The sequence below is a fragment of the Ailuropoda melanoleuca genome, chromosome 8, assembly GCF_002007445.2.
Source record: "Ailuropoda melanoleuca isolate Jingjing chromosome 8, ASM200744v2, whole genome shotgun sequence".
NCBI classification, from domain to species: Eukaryota; Metazoa; Chordata; class Mammalia; order Carnivora; family Ursidae; genus Ailuropoda; species Ailuropoda melanoleuca.
In genome coordinates, this window is record NC_048225.1 from 28,325,104 (window position 1) to 28,340,055 (window position 14,952).

Below are 14,952 nucleotides of genomic sequence, written 5' to 3' on the forward strand. Positions count from 1 at the left end.
ACCCCCACAGCTTCCTCAGCAGCCTGATGCTGGGCTGTGTCTTCTGGGGCAGAACTTGCGCACAATGCCCTGGCACCCTCTGAGAGCCCCAGGAGCTTCCGCCATCCTTCAGGCCTTCCGTGCGCGAAGAAGGATCCCTCATCTGGCCTCTCTGTCTCTGAATCTTGCCCACATTGGACTCCATGCTGGCTGCAACTCACAGTCACTTTATTGTGCTTCAAAGAAACATGTGCCCTTGCTTCCAGTTCTGCCCTTTTCATTGCCCTAGACCCCAACATCCTGACCAGTGTTCAGCTTTAGGCTTGAGCCATCCTTTTTCCAAGGTCTCACTTGGCTCCCCTTTCCTTAGGCTCAGTTTTTTTCTCTGCTCGTTGTAGGCCATTAAGCAGAGGTAGAGAGCCAACCCCTCACAGGCGACCGGAAGCTGGCCTGTAACTGACCCCAGCAAGTTCTCCCTGTTTGGAGCTTATGCCACTCAATTACAGCTTTTTCTTTTGCACCTTGCACTGTCAAATGAGACACAGCTGTGGGGATCTCTGGGTCCCCATTTTCTTTCCAGCTAGTCCCTGACTAAGTCTGGGAGCACCCCAGAGTTTTGTCCACATCTGCCTCCTGTCTGTGTTCGCAGTCTGTCCCTGAGCTGGCTTGTTTACACTCATAGCATTTACAGTCACCCGATGACAAAGCTGTCAGTCTCCTGTATTCTCCAGAGCTTCAGGCCTGTATCTTTGCCAGAGATCCTCCCATGAACGTTGTACAATCTTTAATTTCAAAGATTCCAAGGCCAAATGCTCTCACTTCCCCTGTTCCTCTGGTGACATGCTTGCCTCTTTTAATGACTCAACTTAGACAGCTCCTTCAACCATGGCCAGAAGCAAGGTATTTCGGTAATAATAATAACAACAACAAGTGAAAGTCCCATTTGTGGGACACTTACTGTGGCGCCAGGTACCACACTGAGCTCTTTATAGGAATCATTGCATTTAGTTCCTAGAGTCACCCCACCAGGCAGCAGCACCTGTGTTTTTACAGCGTAGACAGGCTAAGAACCTTGCTCCAGGCAACATGCAGATGAATATACAGCCTCCAAATCCAGGGTCTGGGTGCCTTATCTCTGCCAGGTACTGGGTTCTAGTTCCCCTCCCAGCACCCCGTGAGGACAGTGTGTGGGTACTGCAGACAATTCCCCAGTATCCATTCTGTCCTGGATGACTTACACCAGTTATGACATGTCTCTCCCTCTGCGTATTTAGTTCCTAAATATGCTGCTGTTCTGGGTTCAATTGCATTCCCTCTAAAAAGATATGTTGAAATCCTAACCCCCAGTACCTCGGAATGTGACCTTAATTGAGATAGGGTCTTCATGGAAGTAATCAAATTTCAAAGGTCATTAAGGCGGACCCTAATCCAGTATGACAGGTGTCCTTATAAAAAGGGGAAAGGTGGGCACAGAGACAGCACACAGGGAGAATCCCGTGTGAAGAGTAGAGGCAGGCTACCACGAGAGTGGGAACCACCAGAAGTTAGGAGAGAAGACTGGAAAGAATCCTTCCCTAGAGCCTTCTGAGGGAGTGTGGCCTTGTCCATATCTTGATTTTTGGACTTTTGAAACCTCCTTGTTTGGGGTCCCTTGTTACAGCAGTCCCACGAAACTGATCCAGTTGTCTTTGGCCACTTTGGGGTGATGACAAATGAGAGGAAAGTTGCTCAGAAATTCTGAGGAGAAGCCACTCCTCTTCTGCTGGTTGTGAAAGTCAATGCTGGTGACCATCGCACAAATATGAGGGGAAGCAACGCAAGGAGAGGGCAGATCTGAGAGAGTCCTAGTCTCCTACACCTGGGCCTGCCCCCATTTGGATCCTCCTGTCCTTTGACAGGTCCCTTGCTGCCCAGTTTGAAGTGTGGTTGCAGCCGCATGCCCATGGGGCTTAGAGGCGAAGTATCCTGCCCAGGGACCCACGATGAATACATGGCAGAGGTAAGACTTGAACTCAAGTCTATCCGTGCTCACATTCAGTGCTCTCACACACTATGCAATATTGACTTCCATTCCATAAATGGAAGCTCAAGGCAGTAGGTCTCTGTTACTCCTACCTCCTAGCCTTACTTCCCTCATATTTTAGTCCACTCTCCACTTTGTTCCTTAGCCTGGATTCTAATGCAAATACGCTGTACTTCTTAATCCGTGGTACTTTCCTTTAGACATGACACCTCTGGCCTTCTGGTCCCCACTCCCCTCTGGCCACTCTAGAGCACCCATACCTGGGCAAGCCCTGGTCCTTTCCTTCCCCCACCACGGCGGCCTTAGCCCAGACTCAGCACTTTCTCCTCCGCCGCCAGCCTTGCTCTCTATCAGGTCTACCCCAAGACAAAAGGAAGAAGAAGCTTCCTCTGCACCCACAGTGCACTGCGTAGTTATCCGGACATGTTTGCTTGCACTCTAGGTGACAGCTGCATGAAGGCAGGAGCGCGCTGTCTTTGAATCTTCGAATCCTGATTTGGATTTCAGGCCGCTTGAAAATCAAGTCAGTTTCTTATCATTTTGCCTAATCACACATTTTCTACTCATTCAGCAAATATTTGAGACCCTACGTGTGTGAGGCACAGTGTTTGACAGGATAGCAAAGGTCCCTGTCCACCCTGAGCTAACTGTGCCAAGAATACAGAGAGAGAGAGGGAGGGAGAGAGATGTGCATACCATGCTTATTTAAGGAAAGAGAAATGGAATGGCTCCGTATTTTTTGGCACATGGAGTTGTAAAAGATGAAACTGGAGAGAGTAAACATCAGGCCCCAGACAACGCCTTAGAAGCCATGTTAATTGCCTGTTATGAAACACGTGTTTAAAAACCTTTTCACGTATTAAGTGTTACTCATTCACACTCAAATACATATGAATAGAGTTTCCTTTCACCACCAGAAGGGGAATTAGCAGCCCAAAAGATGCTGGGGGCAGCGAAACAAGTTAAGGGACAGATGCCTGCTTAAAGTCACCGCTCTCCTCCTTCCCCGCCCCAGTCTTTTTGCTGCCGCGAGTCAGCTGGTACAGCTGATCTCCGGAAGACAGAAAAATCTGACTCTGCAAAAGCTGTTCCCTATCAGCGTTGCTGGGCCTGGCCCCGACCCTGCTGAGCTGTAGGGCATTGGGCTGTGTAAGAACCGTGTTGGAAGTGACTCCTTTGATGTTTTCAAAGGTCGGAGCACATCTCTCCCCTTTTGGAGTGTCACTCAGATGCAGGTAGAGAAGGTTTCAGCTGCTGGGAGAGCCAATTAGAGCCAATTAGAGCCCAACTAACCTCCCCTGACACCGAAACTCCTTGTAGAACTTGCCTGCTTCTTGCAAAAATAGTGTGCATCTAGGCCTAACTCCAGCGCGGAGTGCGCCCGACGACAGAAACCACGGGCGGCTCAGTTCTCGCCCGCTCCGGCTGCACATCACAATCACCCAGCCGATTCTAATCACTGACGCCTAAACTCCATGCCCAGAGAGTCCAACTCAGCTGGTCTGCGTTGGGGGTCCAGGCATCCGTATTGTTTAAAAGATCCGCAGAGTTGAAAAACAATATATCTGAATTCACCCAAACAGACAGCTGGCCCTCTGGAGTCCAACCTCTGCTACTCCTTTCCCCTGGCAGACACATTTTTCTAGATTAGTTGGCACCTGCTTCTATTAGCATCAGGTCCTCGTTTCACATTGTTTTATCATTCACTCCAATTTTCATGAACTCTTTCAGATATGTCCCTAATATAATTGCGTTTTCATTTGATTTTAGGCTTTCTTCACCGAATATTTCAGATATTTTGAACTAAGCAAGTGCACAAAGTTTTTTAAAAACTTTTTTTCAAGGTATTTGAAAACTATTTCTTTTTATCTAGTTAACAGGAAACTGAGTCCATATCATCTATTGGCATCTTTTACAATCATAGGCACATGCTTGCTATGAGTGTGGATATGTTCCTGTATTTACCTGTAAACATGTATCATTATCTCTTATACTTACACAAACACAACACAACACATACACACACACACACAATCTTCCATAGCACAGAGGCTTTACAAAGCAGATATTCAGTAAGAACTCTTGAAGGAGGAAATTAATGAGTACACACATGAATGGGTGCACAGAAGTGGAAACCAAAAGATAAAAAACTTTTTTTTTCACATATATAGATATATGGATATGTCACTTATATGTAAATACAACCTTATTTCCAGGTGGCATATGATAAGAGGACATCTGTTATAAAGTTCAAATTCTTTATTCAATCAGTATATGTAAATAACTGATACATGCAGATAGCAGGATGGGCGTTTTAGTTTTTTAAATGTTCATATACCACATTGGTGCTTTTAATAATGATTAAATAAATAAAATTCCACTATTTTATGACTAAGTGCATACTTCCAAGATGAATCATAAAATGTAAAGGGGCCTCATTAGACTCTAGGATGAGAAATGAAAAAAAAACAAAAAAAGTAGCTTCCAGAACAAATGGAGTTCCAGATCATGAGCATAATGCCCAAAAAACATCAGAGACAATTGAGTCCAAAAGTGTTCAAAGATTTTGATTTGGTTTGTAGCAGCAGAACTTTCTTTCAACAAAACCTTAAAAAGAAAACCACTATATATGGCCAGACTACAGCTGTTCTTTGGAGGGCGAGGGTGGAGCCTCAAAGCTGGTGGCGCCCGCTTCCCTCCATTCTAGAGAAGCACAGTTTACAAACCATTAACCCCTTTAAATGACTCTCATTCCTGGCTACAGGTTAGAATTTCTTGGGAGGAATCTTAAAAAATTTCAATCCTAGACCCCACCCCAGAGATTTTAGTTTAGCTAGGCTGAGGTGGAGCCAGAGCACTGGTTATTTTTCAAAAGCTCCCCTAGTGACCCTAAGACGCACCCAGGGTTGGGAACCATGGATCTGGTACAACTCCTCTAATATACGAACAAAACACTAAAGTCCAGTGAGATATAGTGACATGACAATGACAATACAGCCAGGCAGGGTCACGCCGAGACTAGAACCCCACGATCCTGAATTCTAGTCCAGTGATGGTACCGTGCTCCCAGTAGACCCTCAGAAAATCTTGCTTTCTGAAGGGATTGATGGATGGCCTCCAGAAAGTCTGTCATTGCCACAGCAGGGAGGAGGGAAGTTTAGCACCATCTCCCAGTCACAGACATCCAACTTCTCCCGCAAGATATATAGTCATGAGAAGCAGCAATCAATCATGGAAAGTTCTCATTAGGAGAGAAGATTGAAGGAAGAATGGTCAGCAAGAACGGCTTTAACGAGGTTGTCTCTCAGGAGAAAAGAGAACACGTGACTGGCACAGCAGGTAAACTTAATAATAATAACAACAGGGGAGATGGATTGTTCTATGTGTATTCTCTCATTTAGTCTTTACAAGAAAACAGTGAGGTTGATAACCATTTGGATGAGGAAACTTAAACTCTTTACCTGGCTGAGCTAAGAGTGAAACATGGGTCTGTCAGAATCAATGCCCAAGTTTTCAATCAGGAGAGTATAAAATGGAAAGCATAAAGTTACTCAGGTGCCTCCGTTTGAAGGGCCCTTGACTTGAACCCAAGGTCCTGAGAGGATATTCCTATCTTCCCTTCATAAAGTACAGTCTTGGGCCAAGTTACACACAGTGCCACACCCAGAAAGCCCATCTCTTGGCTAGAAAAAACCTTTCAAGCCTCCTTGAACGAAGCTTTGCTATAAATGAGTCACATTAGCTCGCTTTGTTTTGTGTATTTATTTCTCTACTATTTGCTCTCATTATCTAGAAATCTATATTTTAACCCTAATTGTCTCCCTGAGGTAATGATTAAGGCATGACTCTGAGATTTGCATTGCAAACGCCATGAGGCCTTCAACAGGAGCAGATGAATTCTGAACTTGGCATCTAACGACATTTATTGCTTCATTTTCATGTCTTCCCAGCCTCATTTTGGGCCAAATTTGTTAATATTTTTTTCCAGTTCCGAAAGGATGGGGGGTAGTATTCGGGATCATAATTTCAGGCCTACATTGACTCTACCCAGTAGATCAAAATTGCGCTTTTTATTGCTAAGACCATATCTTTGAATAAAAAAACCCATGGATCAGTTCCTTATGTACATTTTACTAATGAATATTTATAGGACCACCCACAGAGTGTACAATTTCATACAAGCTACTCTATTTAGACAATGGTTATTTGGGAAAACCAAAAAGGGCTTTAGAAAAAGGCATGCTGTAAGTGGGATGCATTTTTATCCCTCCCAAAGGGAGAAGTCTTCAATGGATATCTGAGCTTTTTTGGTTTTGATGTCTTAAAAGTTTTATTTATTTTAGAAATAGTTACAGCCTAGCCAGGTAAATATATCGCCATAAATTCCATTTAACTTTTTCCCTCACTGGAATAGCCTCATAAAAGACAACAAAGAACTGCAGAAAATTCAATGAGGGAATAAGATTGTCAATACAGTGTGTGTATTTGAAAACAGAATGGCACAATCAGGTACAAAGAAGAGTCTGCATTCAAGTTAATAAAAATCAATCTAGAAGAAAACATGCTGCATTTTGGTGTCTAAGTAATCTTATCTTTTAATAACAATAAGGCTTTTCATGTTATGGGGCTCTTTCTTTAGAGTCTCTAATAGTTTGCCGACCAAGAGCTGGAATGGGGTTGACGGTGCACCCAGAAGCTAAGGGTCTGTCCGAAATCCTCCAGCTTCCTTCCATCAGTACAGGTGGCCTATGCTATGCAGCAGGTTCCCCACCATCACCATCCCTCAACTTCCCAATCAATAACGTCGACAAGCAATTGTTGTTCCAACTATGATTTCAAGTACAATTCGAAGGAAATGGAAATTCATAGAAAAGTATTTGTATTAAGTAGTATTTTATCGCAAATAACAAAATGCCCTTAGTAAACGGTGGCTGTATCATATGAATAGAGTGACTCTACATACCCAAATAAAAAAGAATAAATCTGACTTCTTTTCATTGAAGTACCATATTTGCACGTCTCAGGAAGCCATTGATTGTAAGACATAACATCAATTTAATAACTTTCCGGGGGGAAAAGGAAAGCAACTACCATATCGAATGTACATATCAATTATAAGAATTATATTGGTTTTGGAAATGTTAAGGCATAGGAAAAAATGTGTCTTAAGAGACAGAAAACACAACAAACAAATTTATACTTAGTTTGAAGAACACTTATATATTCATTTTCTAATTTAATTTTACCACAATTTTATAAGGTACTATGATTATTGCTCCCATCTTATAGATAAAAAAGCTGAGTCTCTAGGACATTTACGTGCTCAAGGTCATACAGTTAATAAACCAGTACCATAACTCTTCAATTCTAAATTCCACATTTTTTCCACTACCCCTGTTACCTTCCTATCTTAAACTGGAGAACTTTTTTAATCTAAAATATTTTTGCTAACCATTAGTAAGGAAAAATAATGCTTAAAAAGACTGCTACAGTAGACTTCTCATAACTGCTCTTGAATTCTTTCATGCTTAGGAAAGACTATCTTCATACCAACCTATTAATCAAATTCTATAATCATTGTGGGTTGTTGGGTTAAATAGAGAAATATCCAAAAGGATACAGTCCTCCAAGAGTACATTCGGATCGCTGACCAAAAGTTCTAGTGGATCCTCACATATCTCCGGAGGAGAGACACCTGCTTTTGCAGATTAAAACTTCAAATTGGCCACGTTAACTACTACCCTTGGTTGATTGTGAATCTTAATTTCTTTCTAAATCCTTGGCCTGATAAATACACAGTGCCCATAAAGCTTTCATTAACTAGGTGTGCAATCGACTATCCCTACAGCATTTTAGTGATCAGAGTAGAGGTTTATAAATGGCTTTCTCCATTAACTAGATTGCTAGAAGTTTATTCGACTGTGGGAGTTTGGCTGTGCCTGGATATGAGCTCACGGGAGTGCTTCCAATCTAGTGTTGGAGGTACATTTTCCTAATAAAGACATGTTCCATGGTGGCAGCATCCAGGGCTTCTGTGTGGGATGGAAAGCAGTGGTGAGCATCTGCCTTCCACCAGTGCATGCCGGCCAGCATGGTGGCTGCAGTGTTGTGTAAGCAGTGGAACAGGAGTGTATTTTGTCAACACAACTAGTGTCACAACCTGGAAGAAAACAATCTCCAAGAGAGAAAAGTTTGCTCTATCTGTTTATACCCTCAGATCTGCAGTGAGAGCCCTCAAGCCTGCTTCACTAATCAGTGTTCCCCACCTTAAACAAAAGGCAACAGTGTTCTGCAATCCATCCCCCATCTCACTGCAGGGATACTGTTCTGGAGTCTATAAAAATGAGTGGGGAGTTTCTATTTTTGTCCCAATAAATACCAACAAGTAAACAGGACTATTTATATATGGTTATAAGTGAAAGATTCCCCCCAAAAACCATTAGTTTAGCGGTGATTATTCAAGAATTTGGATTTGTGGGGTGCCTGGGTGGCTCAGTCGGTTAAGCATCTGTCTTTGGCTCAGGTCATGATCTCAGGGTTCTGGGATCAAGACCTGCTGAGCAGAGAGCCTGCTTCTCCTTCTTCCCCTTCCTCTACCCCTCCCCCCTCTCATGTGTTCTCCTCTCTCTCTCTCAAATAAATAATTAATTTAAAAAAATAATTTGGATTTGCTGCTAGCATTCAGGGGCTGGCTTTGTGCTTTGGACCTAATCCTCTTTTTAAGTCACTTCTTACCATTTAAAGAAGAATACTATAACTGAGCAGACAGCATAGCCAAGGCAAAGAGAATGAGAACCGAGAGGATGCCAGAGAGAGAGGAGCCAATCATAAATGTGGAACCTAGTGGAGATTCCCAAGGCAACACCAAACTGATTTCCCTTATGTAATAATCAGATCTTTTCAGAGACCAGAGGGTCTTTGCACAGGCAGACAGCTTTTGAAATGCAAGAAAAAACTTATTCTACTCCCTCTTTTAACGTACTTTGGAAATAAGATATTTATAAAACAAATATGAAAATTGAGTTGGTCATTAAAACATGCCCTGACTATAAAGAAAATCCAGAGTGGTTCCTTCAAGAGAAACCCCCAAAATCACTTAGAGTGGGGATCCGTGGTGTTACCCTTAGCCCTATCCAGAGGCCAAGGAAGGCACAGATTACCTCAGCAGCCCCCGTCGCCTTAGGAGACTTGGATTTTACTCTTCCCACTGTTGTAGAAAGGGAACAGATGTCCCCTAGGCAATTTTTCTCCAAGGGATCTCAGAAAGTAACAGCTGCTACAGGCTTCAGCCATGCCTTCCAGGCGCTTCTGAAGATGAGGGAATTTCCTTCCTGCTTTCACCGCCCTCCTAGATTCTCCACCCACAGAGCTGAGCTTGCCTGGTCTGCTCCACCACAGAGCGCAAGGACAGATCTGATATACATAAATCAACATATTACTCATTTTCTAGCACTGCCTTTGACAGCTGTTACATGAGCACATTGTTAGAAACTGTCAAGCAGTGATACACAGTGCCTTTTACAACATATGTTGACTTTTATCTAATGTAGTTCCATAATTAGCCCCAGGGAAAGCAAATCCGGGCATCCACCTGGCTGTGTGATCTCAGTTAACCTTTGCTTTCTTCTGAGGAAAGTTAGCAGGGTGGGGGTGGAGACCCAGGCACCTGGCCCCCAGGACTAAGAGAAAATCAGTAAGTCTACGAGTTAGGTAGAATAGGGCACAATTCTTACATCTTCCTGACTTCTGCCCATGCTGCATGGAAAATATGTCTGCAATCAGAAGCTAAGGGGTCTGGAGAGCTGCTCAGGTTGTTTGGATACCCCAGGCCTGGATGAGTCTTGGAATTATTACCGGAAAAATCACACTGGAACCTGGGCTGCTCAACATTAAAGAACTTGAAAGAGAAAGCTAAGCATTGCTTCAAATGTTATCCTTGGTGCTCCTTTCAGAAAGGTGTTTCTCTTTCAGTAAAAAAGACAAAACTTGCACACAATGAAAACACATTTTCATTGAACTTCAGAGTGCAGCAGGTAACTTAGCAAGGTCACTTAGCAAGGTGATATAATAGACAGAATGCATGCTTGCAGTAAAAGAGTCTAGACTCAAGTTCAACTTCCTTCATTTACCAACAGAGGAACCATGGGAAACCTTGTAGTTTGTCATGGCCTCTGTTTCCTCAGTTTCAAATGAGAATAAGGGCAGCAGGCAGTATGTCACAATGTCACGAAAGCTAAGAGTTTGTCCCCACGGCTCCTCCGAGACCATGGACAGTGCCTAGAACAAGAAATATTTTTAATGAATGAATTCATACACATGGTATCCTAATAAAAACCAAATGAGATGTAGAAACATTTTGAAGACAGAAAATCTGTGTCCAAATATGAGTTATCTGATTTAACTTTCTCTGTCTGGTTTTGGGAGCCAAGTCAGAGATACAGCACTAGTTATCTCAGATACAATGGACCAGAATAGATCTGAGGGAGCCTGAAGGGCATGAATTGAGCTAAAGTCATGAGAGCTTTCTCAATACTTATTTTAAATTTTAATATTTTTAAATACTTACTTTAAATATTTGAAGACAACTAGCATTCCCTACATAGACACATTCTAAGTCAAACGTGCAGAAAAAAGGATCTTCTCCAGAAAGCATTATATCTCCATCTTGGTCCCATCAGTTGCAGATCCTGTCTAAGCCACCCATGAGCATCAGTTCTGCTTTCCTCCATCAATGAGCATCACTTCATGCACTGCAGCGTCAGAGCAAATGTGGGAATTCACAGATTATAATAGCAAGTTACCCATTCTCAAAGAATGCATTCTGCTAGTCTCTGGGTTACACCCTGTGGATGTAATAAAGACAGGATGCTGTCCTTGACCTCAGGGAGTTAATGGTCCAATGGAAGAGAGAGTTCAACAAAGTGATGATGTAGCAAGATCTATGCATAGAAGTACAGGGTGGAAGAAAAAAGGGCCAAAGACAAAATCCCATAGAAGAGACATTAGGGTATTAGTGAAGATGAGAATCCAGAGAAGGGAGAAAACTAGGAAATAAAGAAACCAATAGAGAAGAAAATTTCAAGAATGATTCCTTGCTTAATGATACTAGATGCAATTCAAGTAAGATAAGAACTGAGAACAATTCAGTGGATTTGCCAACTAGCAATAGGTATACGATTTTATTGAGATGTGAAAAATTAAGTAGCATTATAATGAAGGATCTGGCTAAGGGTAAAATGGCAGAAATTATAAATGCTATAGGAACTCAGAAGAGAGAGAAAAAGATCTCTTGGGACTATGAGGTTAAGGGGTAATTCATCTAGAAGGTATGAATTGAAGTGGGACTTGAAAGATTAGTAGGATTTGGATGAAAAAAAGTGAAACTAGAGTTTACAATTAGGAGCACTGGTCTGAGTAAAACACTGGGCTGTGAACGTTCTAGTCCTACCCAGAACAGAGAGGTTTATGGGGGATGAGGCTGGGAAGAAGTCTGGGGTCAGACTCCCAAAGAGAGGGAGAAAGGACTTAGATGCCAGCTTCCCAGTTGATCCATTAAGGCTTTGGGCAGAATCTAAAAGATGAACTCAGAGATTGGAAGAAACTAATGTAACAACAGTGTATGGGACAGATTCGAGAGGAGAGAAGAAGCTAGCTAGGGAAACATAGCACTAAAAGAAAGAGATTAGGGCTTAACTTGGAAAACATAAAGGGTTACTCTTTCATCCATAAAAGCAATATTTTCATTATAAAAGGAATAAGAAACCACTTGCCCCTATAACAAATTTCCTTATCCCTTAAGTCAGGTATGCGAGATTTCCTTGGAGTTTAAGGACATAGTCTCCAGAGTCATACAGAGACAGTTCAAAGCCCAAATCACTGACTCACTAGCCATATGACCTCGTTAGGTTGCCTGACTCCTCTCAACTTCAATTTCTTCATCTGTAAAAGGTGTAGGACATATTCCAAGTGTTTTAACTATGTTAAAAGAGGCAGAGCATGTAAATGGCTGACACAGACTAGGCACTCAATAAATGTTATATCATAGTATTTTATTATTATAAAATATAGCTCAACCACATCAGAGAAATATCTGCATGTGAAGAATATATGAAAAAAAAACCCAAGAAACACCAGTCATCAATAGACATACGAAAAATTACTTAACCTTAGACATTCAAAAATTAAATAATGTAATTAGTTGAAAATTAAACAAAGTAGCAATAACAAATGTGGCAGGCAATTCCATGATGATCACCAAGGCCCCTGATGTACACATCTTATATAATGCCTCCCCTTGAGTGAATATAGTATCTGCCCTGTGATTACATTTGTAACCCATTGACTTTTTAGTTAATCAAAAAGGAGCTTATCCTGGATGGGCCTGACCTAATCAGCATTGCCTTTAGAAGAAGGTGAAGTGTCAGAGAGGCCTTGAGTGGCCTTGAAGATGCAAACTCCTACATGAGTCCTACAGCTGCAAGGAAATGAATTCTACAAACAACTGTGAGAGCTCAGAAAAGAACCCAAGGCTCATAGGAGCCCCCGACCCAAGCCAACACCTTGATTATAGCCTGGTGGGACCCTGACCAGCTGTACCCAGACTATGACTCATGCAAATTGTAAAGTAGCAAATTTAAGTTGTTTTAAACCACCATGTTTATAACATTTTTTTTAATGCAGCAGTAGGAACTAATATATTAAGTGCTGGCAAAAATGTAGAGAATTAGGAAATTAGGAATTGTACCTACTGTTTATGGGAGTGTACTTGGAAAGTTTGGGAAGCCTGGGAAGTCTGGAAAGTATGGGAAGTTTGAAGATGCACATTCACCATGTCCATTCAATTTTGAGCTTTTGTACATAGATAAACTCCTGCCTACTGCATATGTATAAAAATGTTCATCGCAGTGTGGCTTAAATAGCCAGACGCTAAAAACGATCTAAATTAAATGTCTATCGAGTTGAGAATAAATAAATTGTGGTATATTCAGAAAATGGAATACTGATCAGCATTGAAAATGAACAAACTCTAGTTATATGATAATATGGATGAATCTCAAAAAACATAATACGTAACGAAGCAAGATGCAAAAGGGTACACAAATTCTATTTCCATAAGGTTTGCAAACAGGCAAAACTAAGCTGGTCCTATTTAGAGACACATACAACGGTATTTAAAAAGCAGGGTTTTTTTTTTTTTTTTTAGAGGCAAGGAAGTGATTTTCATGAACTTCAAGATAGTAGGGGGTGGAGGGTGGGGGAAGAAGGGATTGTGTATGGGGATGGGAAAACACAGGATTTACCAGGTGCTGGCAATGTTTGTTTTTCTTTTTTACATTGGTGTTTGCTTTAAAAATTGTTTAAACTATCTGCACACCTCTGTATAGAGGATATATCTCACAACAAAAAGGAGGGGAATGAGGACCTCTGAATGGTCCTATCTTACCACCATTCATAATAATGGCCTGAGAAAGTCCTAAAAACCCAAACAGCCTGCCCTGAGCTTGGGGCTCATGGCTCAGTGTGCCTCCACCTCATCCCTGCAGAGCCATCAGCTTGTGACACCTGTGCCCGGCTCAGCAGCTGCAGCTGGGAGGAAGGAGCCATCGGGAGCCGTCACTAGCAGCAGACTAATAATAAGATTCATTTCTTTGAGACTCCCAGGACACAACCAGGGAGACTAGAGAATGCTAATGCTGCCTGTGAGGGCTCTGGGGGCTGCTTACTTATTTTTATTTTTTAAGGTCAATTGTTTCAGGTCGGTACACTTAGTAGAGAGGGGATCAGTGGAAAAACAGTGTGCACCTCTGTTCTAAGCCTAAAAGGAAAAACCAGACAAAAGGAAGACATTCGTTCACTAATCATGTCTGAATCCTCTCTTCTGGAGTCTGCCTGAAGTGGCCCAGGGCAGAATCAAGACCTGTAGTCACTCTGGCACTTAGAGGAGGGAGAGCTTGAGTCATAAGATTGAGACTGAAAATTTGGGGAGTTTCCCTGGCTCTTTCTTTCCTCCAGCCCTCCCTAAAGTTTATTTTTCATCATCATCATCACTGTATTAGTTTCCTATTGCTGCATAATAAAATACCATACTGAGTGTCTTAAAACAACATAAATTTATTATTGTAAAGTTTCCAAAGGTCAGAAGTCTGGGCATGCAGAACATGGCTGGGCTCTCCACTCTGGGTCTGGCCTGGTGAAATCCACATGTTGAACAGAGCTGTGATTCTCTCTGGGGCTGAGTGGAATCTGCTGTTAACTCAGACCTTAGTAGAATTCAGCTCCTTGCAGTTGTACAACTGAGGTCCTCATTTCCTTTCTAGCTGTTACACAGGGGTCACCCTCAGCTCCCAGAAGCTGCCCGCATTCCTTATTCCACAGCCCCCACCATCTTTAAAGTTGGCAACAGAGAATTTCTTGTGTGTCCAATCCCCCTTGCTTTGAATACCTGACTTCTTTGTGTTAACGACAGGAGGAAATTCTGCTTTTACAGGGCTCAGATGGTTAGGGCAGACCTGCCTGGATAATTTCCCTATCTTAAAGCCAACTGATTCGGGACCTTAATTACATCTGCGATTGTTCACAGCCACATCTAGTTTAATGTTTGAATAACTGAGAACACATATGGATAAGCCAGGGACCGGGAATCTTGGCAGGTTATCTTAGAATTCTATCACAATCATCAATTGCGAATACTGTTATTCGGAACAAAGATTTCATAGAGGTGTAAACAAATCAATACATCCAGAGAGGAGAATGTCAAGGAATGTTCTGGGAAACGGGGAGATTTCTTAATTTTTTGAGTTGAAGTACACCCTGGAATTGGGAATAATGGCTTTCATTCATTCACTCATTAAATAAACATGTCAGGTATTCCATGACATTTGCAGCTTAAAAAGAGAGAAATCACAAAAAAACCCAAATAGCTAAAACAATCCTGAGAAAGAAAAACAAAG

At 42.1% G+C, this 14,952-nt stretch overlaps 1 long non-coding RNA gene across 1 annotated transcript in view; it reads right to left on the bottom strand.

Moving 5' to 3' along the window:
- Positions 1-9,296, bottom strand: part of LOC117803282 — a 44,951-nt gene extending 35,655 nt beyond the window's left edge. Inside the window, exon 1 of the long non-coding RNA XR_004626970.1 lies at positions 9,163-9,296. This is a non-coding gene — a long non-coding RNA (uncharacterized LOC117803282). The remainder of the gene's footprint in view (positions 1-9,162) is intronic.
- Between the last annotated feature and the right edge of the window lie 5,656 nt (positions 9,297-14,952).